This window comes from Crocodylus porosus, unplaced genomic scaffold (assembly GCF_001723895.1).
Source record: "Crocodylus porosus isolate Cpor-Errol unplaced genomic scaffold, CroPor_comp1, whole genome shotgun sequence".
NCBI lineage: Eukaryota > Metazoa > Chordata > Crocodylia > Crocodylidae > Crocodylus > Crocodylus porosus.
In genome coordinates this window covers 40,666,463-40,672,462 of record NW_017728951.1, presented here as the reverse complement: position 1 = coordinate 40,672,462, position 6,000 = coordinate 40,666,463, and the positions used below count along the sequence as shown (strand labels likewise).

At 44.2% G+C, this 6,000-nt stretch overlaps 1 protein-coding gene across 3 annotated transcripts in view; it reads left to right on the top strand.

Annotated features, from left to right (window-relative positions):
• Window positions 1–6,000, top strand: part of NDST2 (N-deacetylase and N-sulfotransferase 2) — a 242,766-nt gene that overhangs the window by 45,672 nt on the left and 191,094 nt on the right. For all 3 annotated transcript variants that reach the window (XM_019555957.1, XM_019555955.1, XM_019555960.1), the window contains exon 2: window positions 2,606–2,685. The gene's annotated coding sequence lies outside the window, so the exon portion shown is untranslated. The remainder of the gene's footprint in view (window positions 1–2,605; window positions 2,686–6,000) is intronic.

The following is a 6,000-nucleotide window of genomic DNA, read 5'->3' as shown; positions in this document are numbered from 1 at the left end:
TTTCCTGCCATGGCAGGGGCTCAGACTTGATGATCTGTTCAGGTCCCTTCCAACCCTACCAACTATGAAACTATGACTAGCTAGGCTGCAGTAGTGCAGGGCAGCAGTAGACAGTAATTTGGGCTGGAGGGGCACTTAAGTTTTGGTGACCTGTTATGGGCTGTAGTGTAAGGGGTGCTGGCCTGGCCTGGGGTGGGGGTGCAGTTGGTCCTATCTGGTCCCAGCCCACCTGCACTGCACTCACAGCTGGGGGTGTCATATGGAGCAGGTATGTAGGGTCTTCAGGGAGACTGGCCCAGGACTCCCATGGGCAGGGAAACACTTGACTGGGTGAATGGGATGAGGCTGTGGATGGGTGGGGAGTGGCATGCAGGAGCAGGATGGCTGCGTGGGGCTAAGGTCAGGGCTAGGGTTGCAGGGTGGTGACAACACAGGACTAGGGCCCAGGGCACAGCTATGATATGCTCCCCACACATCCCTGCAATGGGGACCTGGCAACCATTGTCACCCAGGCCCTGGCCCCACATTGTCACAGCCCCACAATCCTGATCCTGGCCCCTGGCCACCCATCCCACTCCTGGACATCACACTACCCATCCATTTATGGCCCCGTCCCCTCCACTTTTCCAAGCATGCCCTGCCTGCTATTGTCCTGGGCTGGTCTCCACGGTGACCCCACCTACTCATTCCATTGGTGCATGGTGGACTGGCAGTGGCAGCCAAGTAGAGAGTCTGGCGACCACACCACCCCTGCCCTGCCATTTCCCCAGGGGCAGTGGAACCAGCCACAAGGATCATACCCCAGGCTGCCCCCCATGCCTGGGTTGGGCAGACTGTGGAACCTGCAGCAGGCTGGATAAAATCCTAGGCAGGCTGGATCCAGCCCATGGACTACATTTTGCCCACTCCTGACCTAGGGGTTATAGTAGTAGACCATAAGCTGAATATAAGCCAACAGTCTGCTCTTGGTACATAAAAAGCCAACAGCATGCTGGCTTGTATTAACAGAAGTGTCACTTGCAAAACAAGGGACATGATTCTTCATATGGTGAGGACAGAAATGGGATTTTCTGTATGGCCATAGGAACAACGGCCTCAAGGTGCAGTAGAGGAAATGTAAATTGGAGATCAGGAGGGACTTTCTGACTATGAAGATGGTCAGGCCTTGGAATAGGCTACCTAGAGAAGTTGTGGAATGTCTGACTTTGAAAATTTTCATGCAGGTTAGACAGACACTTGCCTGGGATGGTGTAGTCAGGGATGATCATGGCTTGAGCAGGGGGCTGGGCTAGATGAGCTCCCCAGGTCCCTTCCAGTTTTACTTTCCTATGATCCTTTGACTTCCCTGGGCCTTGTCTTTTTAATCACTCGACGTAAATGAAAGTCTCCATTCAATACTTCGTAGAAGCACTTGTCCAAGTATGTGGAAGCAAACTGGCATAATTGAATCTAATATGTTCTGCTCTATTGTTTGCTTTCTTTTTAGAGCTCTGTCTTGTTTAAATGCTGTAAAGGGAATTTTCAGATTATGGGCTGCTGCTTGTGTTAGCTTCAGCCAGCTGTGGAAACTAACAAACTACTAGACAGCCTGAATGAATAATAGCAAAACTCTTAAAAACAAGAGAAGGTGACAGCGAGATTTTTTTCCCCATTTTCTTTAATGAACCAGAGCATATCTTAAAATTGTAGTTATGAGATCAGTCTTTGCTGTGAAGGGAAGCGAAGATAGCCTTGAGCTTTTCTGTTTGCTTTATGTGATAGGGGAAGTGGTGAAACATGTTCGGGTTGCTGCAAGAGCCAGCTGCAGTTTTCCTTGACAAATTGACAGATGACTCTTGGTTTCTTGTGATAAATGAGTTCTGTGATGGAAAGCTGAGACTGGGCTCCATGTGGAATAGTTACACAAATTACTCACTGCAGGCTCATGAAAGGAAAAGTGGAGCCATTTCAGGCACTGGCTGGCTGACCATCATTGTCTTGAAGGTAGCCATGGGGTTAAATGGAGGAGATTTATGTAAAGAATTTGGGAAATGTACCAGTTTTGGGATTTTCCTAAGGAAGGCTGGAAAAACTACCTCAGGTTTTGAAAACACTAATAAAACATTGCTGGTTTATCATAATCCACAAAGGCTATCTACAAATAGATGTAGGGGTTTATACCACAGTCTGAATTCCTGGATAGAATGCTGTGAAACCTGAACAGGTGGTCTTTACCTACCCTCCATTAGGAAGAGAATTCTTCATGTGAAATGTGTATTGGCATTCCCAAGACTGATATTTTTGTTGAGCCATAGGGACTTTGATTCTGATCAGGGAGATCATTACACACCATTTGTTGGCAGAGCAGACTCCCTTTTTAACGCCATCTCTTTCAAGTCCTGTTGCGTGGACCATATTGACTTACCTCTGCTGAGTAGGCTTCTATCCAGGAGCAATACAGCGTGCAGTACCATGTCAGCTATATCTTCCTTTTTCAAACAAAGGTGGCTTTTCTGTGAACCTATGTGCAGTGGTACTGGTAATCATATAAAATGAAGTGCCGATTTAGGTTCTGATCTTTCTTTTTTTTGTAAATCTCTAATCCAGGCCCATTTCCCTTTTCTAGCTGGAGAGAGTGATTGCTAGCTAAGCATTGTCAGCTTCTGCTCCGTATGCTGGCTGCTGAACAAAGGTGCTGCTGAAAAGGTAAGTGCTTAAGCTCCATCCTCTTCGATGTAGATTTATATTCTTAGGAGCTGATAAATTAGACTTCCCATACCTGTCACCTTAAACAGGACCAAAACTTGCAGTGGAGAAAATTTAATCGACCAGCTCATAAAATGTTAAGTATCAGGCATCAAAGCACTGTTAAATTTTGGTTCAATGCGAGTGGCATGGCTTTCTGTAGCACTGCAGAATGGAGATGCTGGGAGGTAAGTGCACTTTGCCTTTTACATAGGGACAACAAGCTGGATTTAGGGCAATAAAAATTGCTTTGACTTGACAAGGCCCATTGCTTAAATCATTAAACTAGTGGTATAATACAAATGTTACCAAAAACCATTGTTTGCAGGGTGTGTTTGAGAGGAGAACTTCAGATGTGTTGCACTAATTGGAGAAAAGTTTGCATGTTTCTAGTTATATTTTTACAGCAACCTACCAGTTAGCAGGATAGGGTTAAGTGTTGTCTGAGAACACCAAATATTTGTGCATTTAGTTGGAAGTAAAAGAGGGGAGGGGGACCAGGTATAAATAAGGGAATGAGTTTATCCCTAATCTTCTGTTACCAGAAGTTACAAATAACCCTCCAGCAAAAATTTCAGTAAGACTATCATTCCAGTCAATGAATTATGGAGAAGTGTCAGTAAAGGCATGTGTTTTACCTACATATCAATTTGGCAATGAGCAAGTTCAAACAGCGCAAAATTAGCACAAACTGGAGCCTTGAAAGCCCTCCATTATTCTGTAGTTGTGAAATAGGATTGCATCTTGTCTGTATGCAAACTAAACTTTGTGTGTACAAGAGTATCAGTACTTTACAGAACAACGGATGAAAGTGAATATGCCGTGTGGTGTGATATAAAGTATTTATTGGTATGTTTTGGGGCTGCTTGTATTACTCAGATGAGCAATGTACAAATGAGGACTGCAAATCACCCCTAAGAAGTGGTGATTAAACTTTTATACTGTCACATGTTCTGAATGTTCCTGATTATTGTGCAGAAAATTTGCTTTAGAATTATTTCTAGGTCAAAATAATGTATATTGGTACTCTTACCTCCATTTATAACCCGAGGGCTTCAGAGCTGTAAGCCAAATATTTCAGAGTTTGTAGGAAAAGGAAAGTTGTTGGTGTTCTAGAAACTTTTTAATAATTTCCTAAAATAGGTTTCTGTACATAGTAATATCAGGCACTTAAAGTCCAATATCTGAGAACCCTTCAAGATTAGAAGTAAATGCTACCAGTGTTCCACTTGGATTTGTATGAAGTTCTCATTGCTAGTCCTTGAAGAACCAAGGGATACTGAAATTTAACCAATCCTTGAGAGGTACACATATACATTGGTCCGATATCGGATTGATACCCATACAAAGAAAATTGGCTGCATAGGAAATCAGCCCAATGCACCCAATAATTTGGCCGATAAATGCTCACGCGTGCGCACACACAGCCGCAGTGCAGCACGTGGGCAGCAAGGAGCACAGCCCAACAGCGTGGAGAGCTGCGTGCAGTTGTTAAGTCTGGTGTGGTGAAAGGGGAGGTGAGAGGGAATGGGTGTGGGGGGACAGATCAAAGCCCCCCACAGTGAGGGAGGGGCAGCGGTAGGCGCTGCCAGCCAGGGCAGGATGGGGTGTAGGATGGAGGGGGAAAGGCAGCTCCTGCCACTACTTGCACCTCAGGAGGGCTTCTGGAGGGCAGTGGCTTGTGCCCCTGGATTTGTGCGGGGTGGAGCAGGCTGGCTGGAGCCGGGGCTGTACCAAGCTGTTCTTGGCAGGGGCTGGGCTCTGGTGGGGGAATATTTAGTGGTATATATGTAGTGTATATTTTAATCTTTTTTTGTTTTTGGTAACTTCAAAAGGCCTTTTCTAAACTTGAAAGGCATCTTTTGAAGTCTTATAAGGTGAAAGGCACCTGCAAAAAAAATTATTTTCTGACTTTGTGCATGGATAAATATTTCTGTAAAACCAGGTCTTTTATCATTCTATAATTCTTTTCAGCTATCTCACCCATGCAGGAAATCTTTCTGAATGGAAACCTAGCAGTCCTTTCATAAAAAGATATTAGAACAAAAGTTATACAAGATGTAATTCTTGAAGTAGGTACAACTGTGTGTGATTAGCCCCCAGTAGTAATTTACACAAGAAATAAATGCAAATATGAGCAAATAAAATGGCCTGTGGCATTTGGTTGAAATGTTTCTTCTCTAGTAGGATATAAGGCGGGGGCAGTGTATAGAAGGATTTGCAATAGAAGTTTTGAAGGATAACTGAGTACAGCAAATGGCAGCTTTTAAGTGCAAAAGGATAATCTGATGGAGTCAGGGTTATAAAATTGTATAATCATTGGGGAATTAGAGTAGGAAAACAATATCTACCTGTGCTACTATAGGTGTAGCTGTATCAGGATAGTACTGCTGGGAGCCCTAATACAGGCTGTGGCTTCTGCTTGTCCTTTACCCCTGTGTAATTGAATTGGTGCTAAATTCAGTGCAAGTTTCTTCCTAAAATTCCCAATTGCAGACTAAGACTTAATAATGAACAAAGGCAATGTGGGAAGGAGGGAGAGAAGATCTGGAAAATTTTTAAATTTTGTGCCTCTTTTCTGAAAGTAACTGTAAAAATGGCAGTGTGGGATTCTGTATTAACTTTTCCTTAATTCCCTCTTTCACATGCTTCTTAGCAAGGAAAAGGTGTCCTTTTTTACACCTGCAGATGCAGCCTGGGATCTGAGCCAAGCAAGCTTCTCTTCTCCTTGCATTTCCTCAGAATTAGTAATCAAAGAACTGTGATGACATCAGTGTAAATGCTGGACAGTAGTGAACAAATATGGTGTGGGAGAAGAGCAGGATCTAGCACCTTTCTCATAGGGATTTGGGCTTTTCACGTCTCTCAGAAGTCAATTGGAGCAAAATATTTTTGTCACTATGAAGTGTATAAAGCTGGGACCTGGAGTTAGACATAAGGAAAAACTTCTTTACAACTCTAGTGTCCAGGGTCTGGAGTAGACTCTCCCCAAAGGTGGTACAATCACATACTCTGGATATCTTCAAAAAATGTCTGGATGCTCACCTTGCTAAGATCATCTGACCCAAACAGCCTTTCATGTCCAAGCGCAGGGGGGCTGGACCTGATGATCTTGAGAGGTCCCTTCCAGCCCCTAACATCTATGAATCTATGAATGCATAAATAGGCAGGTCAGCTGAGCAAGAAGGTGCCACTTTTCAGACTGTAAGGCCAGGGTGGGCAAAATGTGGGCAGATGTGAACTTATGGGAACCAGCCTGCAGGCAGCCAGTGGCTC